This window comes from Sinocyclocheilus rhinocerous, unplaced genomic scaffold, assembly GCF_001515625.1.
Source record: "Sinocyclocheilus rhinocerous isolate Xijiao unplaced genomic scaffold, SAMN03320098_v1.1 scaffold509, whole genome shotgun sequence".
NCBI classification, from domain to species: Eukaryota; Metazoa; Chordata; class Actinopteri; order Cypriniformes; family Cyprinidae; genus Sinocyclocheilus; species Sinocyclocheilus rhinocerous.
Genome location: NW_015652428.1, coordinates 17,818 through 29,080, shown reverse-complemented (window position 1 = coordinate 29,080; position 11,263 = coordinate 17,818). Strand labels below are relative to the sequence as shown.

The following is an 11,263-nucleotide window of genomic DNA, read 5'->3' as shown; positions in this document are numbered from 1 at the left end:
ATTTCGCAAAATCTGAACTCAGTTTATATATATATCGCAATTTAGACTTTTTCTCAGAATTCTGTATATCTCGCGAATCTGACAATTCAGATTTTTTTTCCTTGCAATTGTATTATAAATTCAGAATAGCAAAAAAGGCAGACTCGTGACATAAAAAGTCACAATTATCTTTTTCATAGTGTGTTTTATTTTATGGTGGAACAAAAAACGAGAATTGCGATATGTAAACTCAGAATTCAGAGAAAAAAGTCAGAATTGCGATATGTAAATTCATAATTCAGAGAAAAAATTTCAACATTTTCAACATCTAAACTCTTTACATATCGCAATTCAGATTTTTTCCCTTCAGAATTCTGAGTTTATATCTCGCAAATCTGACAATTCAGTTTTTTTTCCTCGCAATTCTAATATAAATTCAGAATAACAAAAAAGGCAGACTTGTGAGATAAAAAATCACAGTTACCTTTTTTTATAATATGTTTTATTGTATGGTGGAACAAAAAACGAGAATTGAGATATGTAAACTCAGAATTCAGAGAAAAAGGTCAGAATTGCATGATGCAAATTCAGAGAAAAATCTGCAAAATCTAAACTCTTTATATAACGCAAATCAGAGAATAATTTTTTTCCCCTCGCAATTCCAGTCATGAGATAAAAAGTCGCAATTACCTTTTTTATTACATATTTTTTTATCCTGTGCCGGAAATGAGCTTCCAGATTTATAAACCACTTTTGTGAGGCAAAATAATAATAAAAGTTTCTATTTATTGTAATTTCACAGAAAATAGCAACAAAAAAAAAAGTCATACTAATTTAGAACATTATGACGGTGAACAAATGATGACTGAATTGTCATTTTTGGGTAAATTAGTAATTTTGTTTGAATTTATTCAAGGTCTACTCTCAATTCAATGAAAAGAGTCTAGAATAAATAAGAATTGACAGAAAATAAGGTTTAATGAGAAAGTGACAACGGAAATCCGAACTAAATGCCACGTCATCTCAGTTAGCTTCCTGTTTTAAGCAACAAAAAAATTATAATAATAAAACACTTCTCGATTGAAAAGGTGAGACCTTTTGTAAGTAATGCCAGGTCACGAAATAAAAAGCAATACAGAAGAGCAGAAAGCCACCTAATTTGTGACGCCCCAAGAGGGACCAGTTTTATCTGCCGTGATTTTGCGCGTCTCGGCAGCTACGACGCTCATTAAAATCAGAAGAGGATGAGGGGGCATGAGAGATTGACAAGCAGAACAGATTTCTCCCTTTCATCTGCGTTAGCATTTGCCAAATTCAATTGAAGGAGGAAAATGACATGAAAAATAGCAAAATCGCTGAACACAAACAGGGATTCAGTCGTAGGCTGCTTAATTAGGTCCTCGGGGAAACATTCCGGCTACAAAATTCCAGGATTTTGGGGTGTTTATTACAAAATGTTGAGACTCCAGAATATTAAGTAAAAGGGTTTTGATAAGGGTGAGGAAAAAAAAAAAAAAAAGAGCAGGTGGATGAGGAACACAACAGCTGCTTGTCAGTCAGGGTTTTGGCACGATTGTGTCAGTGGAGATGAACGTTTCTAATTAGGGAGAAATAGTTCAGTCCGATTTAGTGAAAGAAAAAAAAGGGCAGAGTGAAAGAGAAAAAAGGCTTTACTGCCCTCTGGTGTTCAGTCAGCTGACCACTAGCGATGGGTGAGAGAGCTGGAGGAAGCTCAGTTGCTGCCCACTCCAGCTGCTGAAGTAGTTGCTCCAGTGCTGCTCAGTGCTGATTTGCCTTTGTGCCGTTGGCCGCCACGCCGTCGACCACTTCCACCAGACTTCAACTGAAAGAGACGATAAAAAACTGATTTTGGATCCTCACTAAAGTTATTTTTTTATTTGACCCCAAGTAAAAAAATAAAAATGAAAAAAGGCAGCTGTCACAATGTCAATTCGAAAGATGTTAGTTGTGTTTTTATCAGTTTTTGTTAAAATCGTGTCATTTCCATGAGTAGGAGAGAAACGCATAACAGATAAAATAAATGTAAAAAGTAAATACACAGATTTTTTTCATTGTCATTTTCACTTTTAAATAAATGTAAGTCTAAGTGTCATTTGTTTTACTAATTTTGTGTTAAAAGCACATTAAAATTGTGATTGAAGTTAAACTCATACAAATCAAAATCAAATACAAATCTCACTATAAAAATAGTGTTGTTTGAAGTTTTTTCCTCAACAAAATTGTGCTGTTGTAACAAACTGTAAATGAAGGCAGTTTGCATAGTTATAAAAAATAGATAAATACAATTTTTTTTTTTGTCATTTTCTCCTCAGCAAAATAAATGAAACTTGTCCTTTCATTTTAAGAATTTATTTTACTAGAGACTTTAGTCTTTGCAACTTTACAGATCTTCTTTATGCACCAAGAGCTTGTAACACTTCAAAGAGAAAGGAAAAATTGAAATAGCATCATATGACCCCTTTAAATAAATGATTGGCAATTAAATACTTTTATTAAAACAAATTTGAATAAATTCAACTGAAAGAGATTATGAACCAAATATATTTAATATTCTAACATTTTATTGTATTATTTTCTTTCCAGAAATGGAAACTTTTGAATAACAGTAAAAGTAAAATACATCAATTAAATAAATAAATACTGAATTATTCTTATTTTTATTATGTATTTATTTATTTCTCTCTTATTTTTTTGTAATTTTCTCTTTATCAAAAGAAATTAAACTTGGACTCAAATTCAAAAAATGTAATACAATTATCTTTTATGTTTATCAGCTAAAGCTTTTTTTATAATTTTGGTAGATATCTTTTTTTTTTTGTCAATCTTTTAGCTAATGGCAATTTAAAACATAACTGAATGAGTAAATTTCAATAGATTCTGTTTGTAAACCTGTAATTTAACATCTCAATAATGGTTAATAAGGACAGCTTTACTATTTGAACACTACTTACAAAGAAATAAAACCCAGAATTTGGTCTGCAGTGACCATTAATGGAAAAATTAATTAACCGTTAAGTCTAAATGAAAGAGTCATGTGCTTTTCAGAAGTGATTTGTCTCATTCAAATACTGTTCAGGAAATAAATCAGGCTAATTCATTACATTAAGACTCTAATGTCTTTTATAATCATGAAAGTAATGCTCTTAATACCTCTGCGATTTACACTACAGCAAATTAAAATTTTAAGAAGCTTAAAGAGTCTGACCTTAATGTGCTTTAAACCATTTTATCTTCACTTCACACTGCTTTCTCGTGCTTTTTTAACTTTATTCTCTTTGTTTCGATCTGTACAAAGTGTCTCCTCGCCCCCTGCTGTCTACCGCACTGAGCCACGGACAGGAGAGAAGAGAAAAGGCCGTTTTTTGTGTATTGGGGGTGAAAAGGGTCGAGAAATTTCAAGGACTATAAGTGTCCGTGAACGTTTGAAGATGAATATTATATGCAGTATAAGTGAACTATAAGTGGAAAAAGAGTATATAAGGAACAATATGGAACCAAGTGAGAGAAAATGATTTAATGCCAAGCATAATACAAATTAAAATATAATAATAAAATGTGTGCGTGTGTGTGTGTGTAAAATTTAAATATTATGCAATATTAGTATTATTATTACTATTATTATTGACTTGATTTGTAACATTTTTACAATATATAATAAAATATCTGTACGTACAGTTTGTACAATTATTTTATCCATTATTTATGGATTTATTGCTGCCTCTCACCAGTTGTCCCATTTGAGGGCTTCCTCCCATCTGTGTGCTTTCCTCGCAGGCTGATGAAGAGCCTTCCACCTGTGACGAGGTTTTCTTGGTAGACTGCATCTTGGCCGGAGGCTTGCTTTGAAGCAGCTGTCGTACAAGCGAAGACAACAGACAGGAGTTTCAGAAGGAAACGCATCGCCAGCTTTTATGACTCATGCTGGAAGGTAACACATCTCTTTATATACTTTATTGGCTGACATTATAAAAAAAAGCATGACTGACATCTCTAAAGTAAAACCAATTCAATAACAATTTCCAGTTGGATAAATCTCAAGAAACCATATATATGTATATATAGGGTGAATGTTTTTGTGACCTCTGACCTTAGTGATGGTGCCCACGGCCTTGGTCCTGCCCTCTCTGAAGACGAGTCTCTGGTCCGTGTGAAAGTACTCGGGGGTCTTGATGAAGCGGAAGTGTACGCTGGCTTTGTCCCCCGTCCGTAAACAGTCTTTGTTCATGCCGATAATGGTGGCCGTCTGTCTGATACTGCCACAGTGAACTATGATACAATATCTTTTTAGATACAATTTCTATTTAAATATTACATCTTTTTTATACCTCTCCTTCAGTAAAACAAAAGCATTGATATTAGAAGCCAATATTGGGAGCACATAATATAAGGGTTAATTTCCCCAAAATCAAACAGGGAATTCATTTCTTTATGTATATGTATATTACATTTCGTTAAGGTAAAACAGTGTAGATTTATACTATAATATTGGGTAACAACAATATTATGCACAGTAGTGTGTATATATATATATATATTTCTATTTATTTAAATTTCACTTAAATATGCGAACAATAATATATATATATATATATATATATATATATATATATTATTGTTGACATATTTAAGTAAAATTTGTTATTTATATATTACATAGTTATTTAATATTTAGATATTTGGAAAAATAAAATGCTAAATAAATATTTGCTGCATACCTCTCCTTCAGTAAAACAAAAGCATTGATATTAGAAGCCAATATTGGGAGCACATAATATAAGGGTTAATTTCCCCAAAATCAAACAGGGAATTCATTTCTTTATGTATATGTATATTACATTTCGTTAAGGTAAAACAGTGTAGATTTATACTATAATATTGGGTAACAACAATATTATAAAACACAAAATAAAAATGTAAAAAATATAGTAAACTGAAACAAAATCATCTGCCTAAATGTGTGTATCCCCCCGTAATGTTAAATGTATCTTTTTAAATACTTTTTCTTCAGTACAACAACAGCAGTTTTTCCCAATACAAACATTCAGTTATCATTTCTGATACCCAATTTTATAAAGGTAAACCTGTAGATCTATACTTATTATACTGGTTATAACATGAAATAAAAGTGTAAGCACGTGAAACAGAATTATCTGTCAAAATTTAAATATCCTCTGTATCTGACAAAAATGTCTATATCATAAATTGTTTTTATATAAATTATAAATAAATGTATTAATACATATTTTTTATTTTTTATTTAGTTAAAAATTGCTCATATATTTTTAATAGTTTTTTTCACTATTAAATTTTTTAATAGTAAATTTATTTCATTTCAAATTAGTGTGTATATATATATACATATTACTATTTATTTAAATTTCACTTAAATATGCGAACAAAGTTATTTAATATTTAGATATTTGGAAAAATAAAATGCTAAATAAATATTTGCTGCATTAAAAATCCAAATATCTTAATTTGGATGTTTTTGTTTATTTTTTATTTCAATAGTTTATATGTTCAATATATATTATACAACAAGCAAATGTTTTAAATATCACAAGAAACAAAAAAATCATTTTAAATCTTTAAAAAAAAGTTTAATATAGATTACATAAAAAAAAAAAAAATCTTAATTAACGTTTATAATAAACAAATATCCAGTCTAATATTTATTTTTAATCTTTTGATTAAATATTTTAAACTACATAAAAAAGTTAAGTTTCAATATCAAAAATTCAGTCAAATATTTATGCTAATCTTTTTTATTAAATGTTTAACAGACTATATTAAAAATAATGTTAAGTAGGCCTATTTAATATCATGAGTAACAAAAATTCAGTCAAAATATTTAACATTTGTCTTGCCTACTCACCCATAGCTTGGTATCTCGGCGATATCGTCGTTGGATGGTGCAGTACGAGAATCTCTGCCTCAAACTCCCAGCATGCCTGTGGGTTGAGGCGGGGCGACACCATCACCATCCCCTTCCTGATCGACGAACGCTTGATCTTCTTCAGAGCGAATGAGGCTGTCTGCCCGCCGCGCACTTCTTTAACAGCCATGCGCTTGCGGTGGATGGATTTGACGGTGATGTGGATGAAGACCCAGAGGATCCGGACCGAGGAGCAGCTTGTCATTCAGCCGTATTAATCCACGTAAAGTAGTCCCTGATACTACAGTACCTACACCCTGAGGAACATACGAGAGGTTTAAATGATTGAGAAAGAGGTAGACAGAAGTACAAAGGCAGTATGTGTCGTACCGGCACTGAATATGTGTCGTCAATCTGAAACTCTGGCGGCTCGTCGTCTTTAAACGTCGTTCTGGGAGACAGCAAGTTCAGGAACATTTTCAACAAGTCCATGTTTTCACCCGTCACATTTGAGATCTGGAAAATCGGACACATCCTACACACAAAAATAATGCTTTGGTTTAATTTGCTCTCATTACTACAGATGATATTAATACCTTGTTTGAGGTTTACGCTTACAAAGGTTCTTTGGGCAAAAAAGCATCTTGATTGCTAAGTCAAAAAAGTGAAAGGCTCAACTTAAGTGTAAGTTTATGTAAAGTTTCAGTAAAATTACCTTTCTGAGCTGAAGTTTGAGGCTGTAACAATGACATCATCCTTGTTTTGCACCAAAACTGGAATTTTTCTGCATCCTGGAGACTTGAGTAAACTTTGTAATAACTTTAGCGTCTCTGCAACGCGAAACCACACAAAATTTGTCTATAAAAAAAACATACACTGTAGGCATGTGCGGGATATTGTTGATTAAACCAGGAAATAATTTTAACTTTAATTTCGTTACATGTTATAACTTCCAAACTCAAAAATCCCAATAACATTTGCACAATATGCGCAAGGATACCAGGAAGTATTCTTGCGTATATTACACAAACATGCAGGAATTACACCACTAGTGTGTAAGTTCATCCACACAGAGAAGTCATAGTATAATACACTCAAATTACAAAAATAAATCTTAAAAAAAAAAAATTTGTAGATTTATACCAGCGTTTCCCAATCCCAGTCCTCGCGCCCCCCTGCTCTGCACATTTCGTATGTATCTCTTATTACGTACGACGTCTGTTCTATTCGAACGTAAGTGCCCTGCGAAGTGGACATCACCGGATATTCCGCCATGATTCCAGTTCGAAACGAGTGTACTGTATACAGTATGTTCCATTTAAAGGGCATTAAAGTGTGCGAGACGTGAATTTAAATTGTATTTATTTACAGAGGTATATGATGTCACACTCGTCTGTGTGTGAAGACACTGCAGGCAGCGGCGCAGCGCAAATCCATGAATGAATGTTCCGAAGAGAAGAAAACTTAAACGGATTTCCCCTGCTCAGGGAATAGGGAGCAATGAACACTGTATAGGGATCATATCAATCGGAACACAGTTCATGCACGTTGCTCTCTTCTAAAGAGCTGGTTATCTGAATCAGGTGTGTTAACTAAGCGAGACATGCAAAATATGCAGGGGGGGGATTGGGAACCGCTGATTTATACTATCATATTGGTTATAGTATAACATGTGTAAAAATAAAAACATTAAAATAAAAAACACAACATCTGCAAAAATTTGTGGGCACCTAGTATCTTACAAAATGTCTATTCTATATATTAAAAATTATTTCTGTAAATTAGTACTGATTAACATTATGTCACAAATGCTGTTGATAAAACTTCTGTAGTAAAATGAGTCACATTACCTTGTAAGATGTTAGCGGGACACGTCTATCTTTGTTACAACTACAAAAACAGGAACGTTGAGGGCCAGAGCGAGACCGAGGTGCTCTTTAGTCATGCCAATGATTCCTGCATTACTTCCCACCTTTGCGATACAGAAAAAGACAGAATTCATAAAACTTGAAACCGCCGAGTACATACACCTGTGGCACACCTACTCCCTTTCACCATTAGCATGCAGAAATCCGGCAGGTGACCAGTCATGCCAAATACGGTGGTCTTCAGGTACTTCTCGTGGCCCGCCAAGTCGATGAAAGTGATGACCTTCGATGACCTCTCGCATATTTTGGTCCAGTCCAGGCTGCCTCCATGGCTGTCCTGTTTGTTGACCACCTGCCCCTCCTGGTCGAAACCCAGGATGTCATTACCGACGCTACTCGTCCGGCCGCTCTCCATCTCGTGTTTGTGGCGGAATAGCTTCTGGCGGGCGAATCCACGACCGTTGTCAAGTTCACCATGGGTTAGGACACCCAAAAGTGTATTTTTACCAGCGTCTACATTACCTACGACTGCCACTCTGAAAAAAGAAATGATTTTAAGCAAACAAATTATAATTTTTAACATAATTTCTTTGTAAAACATCTTCAAACCTGACTTCCAGGAAGTCTGCCTCTCCCACTCGACGACGGATGAGATAATCGCGGAGATGTCCTGCTGTTTCTGTCCTCTCTCTCAGCAGAATCAGGTCAGCATCAACCTGTTCACAAAGTGACTGCACTGTAGCGACAGATGCTTCCATATCCCGCTCATCCAGACCATAATCACCACCGTCTGAGAGACAGAGACACCAAGAATTTATCAACACTTCTTAATAGGACATTTACGTCTGGGAAAGTCAAAATCAGTTTCTGAAATTATGGCAAAAAAGGCTTGAAAATACAAGAATAAATATGACAGATGGGCAAAAGTACAAAATCTGGTCAAAACAAGACACATTAACAACCTTTGACCTTAGAGGTCACAAGGTCGCTATTGCATGGTGTCTTTTGCTAAAGCAGTGTTTTTGTCTATTAAATAAAAATGTTCAAAGTTTTGTAAAAAATGTTTTAATGTTTTTGAAAGACATCCCTCATGCTTACCAAGGTTGCATTTATTTAATATAGTAAAAATAGTAATATATTGAAATATTATTTACATTTAAAATAAATGTTTTCACGTCTCACCTGTTCCCATTCCGACCACATAGATGGTTTCTCCGCGGCAGGTTGGAGCTAAACTCTGCAGGACACCGGCCCTCCAGGACCGAGTTTGGACAGCCCTGCTTTACAGTGACCCCAAAAAGAATTTGGACACTTAAGCAAAACTTAGAAGTGTACGAATGCCATTAAACTGGATTACAAAATATTAAATCTATTCTATTTTAGTTTTAATGATAGCACAAGCACGCTTTTCAAACTTTTTTTTTTGCAGGTCGCTATTGCATGGTGTCTTTTGCTAAAGCAGTGTTTTTGTCTATTAAATAAAAATGTTCAAAGTTTTGTAAAAAATGTTTTAATGTTTTTGAAAGACATCCCTCATGCTTACCAAGGTTGCATTTATTTAATATAGTAAAAATAGTAATATATTGAAATATTATTTACATTTAAAATAAATGTTTTCACGTCTCACCTGTTCCCATTCCGACCACATAGATGGTTTCTCCGCATCCTTCCTCTATTCGTTCTCGCAGCTGCTTTTGTAAACACTCATATTGCTCTCCTGTAGGGCTGACCAGTGCAAACTGAGGACAGTTAACAACAATAATAAAAGTACTGTTAAATGTACTTATAGAAGAAGAACGAGATATTTGTTGAACATGTATTTTAATATATTAAAACGTCAAAATTTTGGTATGCATTCCATATATTTAATATCTCTTTACAGCAGGGCTGTCCAAACTCGGTCCTGGAGGGCCGGTGTCCTGCAGAGTTTCAAAACTTAGAAGTGTACGAATGCCATTAAACTGGATTACAAAATATTAAATCTATTCTATTTTAGTTTTAATGATAGCACAAGCACGCTTTTCAAACTTTTTTTTTTGCAAAACGTTTATGTTTTAAATGATTAAAACAAAAATCTATTTAAATAAAATGAATTTCACTGTTTTAGACAGCAGGCTATGACTAACTCTATTGAAGATACCAATATACTGGTATGCATTCCATATATTCTGTATCTATATATACAGTGACTCCAAAAATTATTTGGAATAAATGAATGAATAACTTTTATAAAAAGTAGTTTGGTTAGTTTTTAATTATTAAAATTATTTAAATAAAATGAATTCTACTGCTTTAGACAGCAAGCTATAACTTAACTTTTCTGAACCATTTTTGCAAGTAAACCTATTTTCAAACAGTCTATCTGTAATTTAATAATTCCATTTTATTTAATTAAATGTAAGAATTTATTTTTATTATTATAAACTCTAAAAACATAAAACATCCATAAAAACATTAAGCTTGAAAACTGGCAAATTAATTTGAAAATAAATGTAATAATTTGAAAAAAAAAGTAAAAAATTTGGTTTCATATTTTATAATTATAAATATAATCAAATCTAATGAATACTTTTAAGCGTGACTTAAGAGTGTCAAAATAATTTTTAGTCACTTACAAATCAGTATTTGTAGCAAAAACTGTGCTTTTTCATGTTGCACTTTTTATTGCAGTTTTACATCCATTAAAAGTGCAACAACCTTAAATTCACTCTATCACAATGTTACTCATGGTCAGGTTTGATCGCACACATGCACATAAGTCTGGGGTCAGTACAGTTGAGTACAGTACAGAGTTGTTGCAGTGCCAGCTGGCGTTCACATGCACAGCCAACGTGTCACTCGCGCAGCGCGTTTGCTTTGAATTCAAAGTTGTTAAATGGGTTTAAACACCACGCATTTATCAAATAAACTCTTGTAATGGTTCCTGCACACAGAGAAGTGTTCAAACGAACCCTTAGGCCTGAGAGCCACCTTGCTGGTGAGGTCTAAATGATCCTCGGCCTCTCCGTTCTGGTTGTCGCCGGCGTCGCTGCGCTCAGCGCTGGGCGAATCCTCCGCGCAGCCCGGGTCAGGAGCGAACATACATGCCGGCACAACCGACTCCACCGCCGGGCTTAAGCTGCTCTCCGTCGCCGCCATGTGCTCCTCCAGCCTGCGTCTGGAAAAGAGATTGATCCAGTGAAGTTTTGTTTTTCGGTTCTAAAACTAGAGTAAGTTTCGTTTCAACTCTCAACTAGTTTACATGCACTTTTTGTATGAGGAATAAGGGGCCTCTGGGATACACGCCTACTCGTGAATAATTAATTAGTTATGTGCAAGTAATTTATGCATTTTAAACGAGCTCTGGAGAGAGACGCCTACTCATGAATAATTAACAATGCAAGTCTGAAAACTTAATTATAAATTTAAAGAAAAGAAAAGAAAGAAAGTTAGATGTAATGTGCTTATCCCTCAACTCGTACTCGTGTAGACGCCGGAACAGGACATCCATCAAGACACGCCTACTTGGTAATAATTAATT

The 11,263-nt window shown here is 33.9% G+C and overlaps 1 long non-coding RNA gene and 1 pseudogene across 2 annotated transcripts; one reads left to right on the top strand and one right to left on the bottom strand.

Moving 5' to 3' along the window:
- Positions 1-868: 868 nt before the first annotated feature.
- On the bottom strand, positions 869-11,018 carry LOC107715071 (GTP-binding protein 1-like; annotated as a pseudogene).
- Positions 3,842-5,955, top strand: LOC107715072 (uncharacterized). 2 transcript variants are annotated; one of them, XR_001637062.1, is made up of 3 exons: positions 3,842-3,928; positions 4,093-4,202; positions 5,882-5,955. It is a non-coding gene; the product is annotated as an uncharacterized LOC107715072 (long non-coding RNA). The 2 variants fall into 2 exon arrangements; XR_001637061.1 differs by having other exon boundaries at positions 4,093-4,182; positions 5,882-5,954.
- Positions 11,019-11,263: the final 245 nt, after the last annotated feature.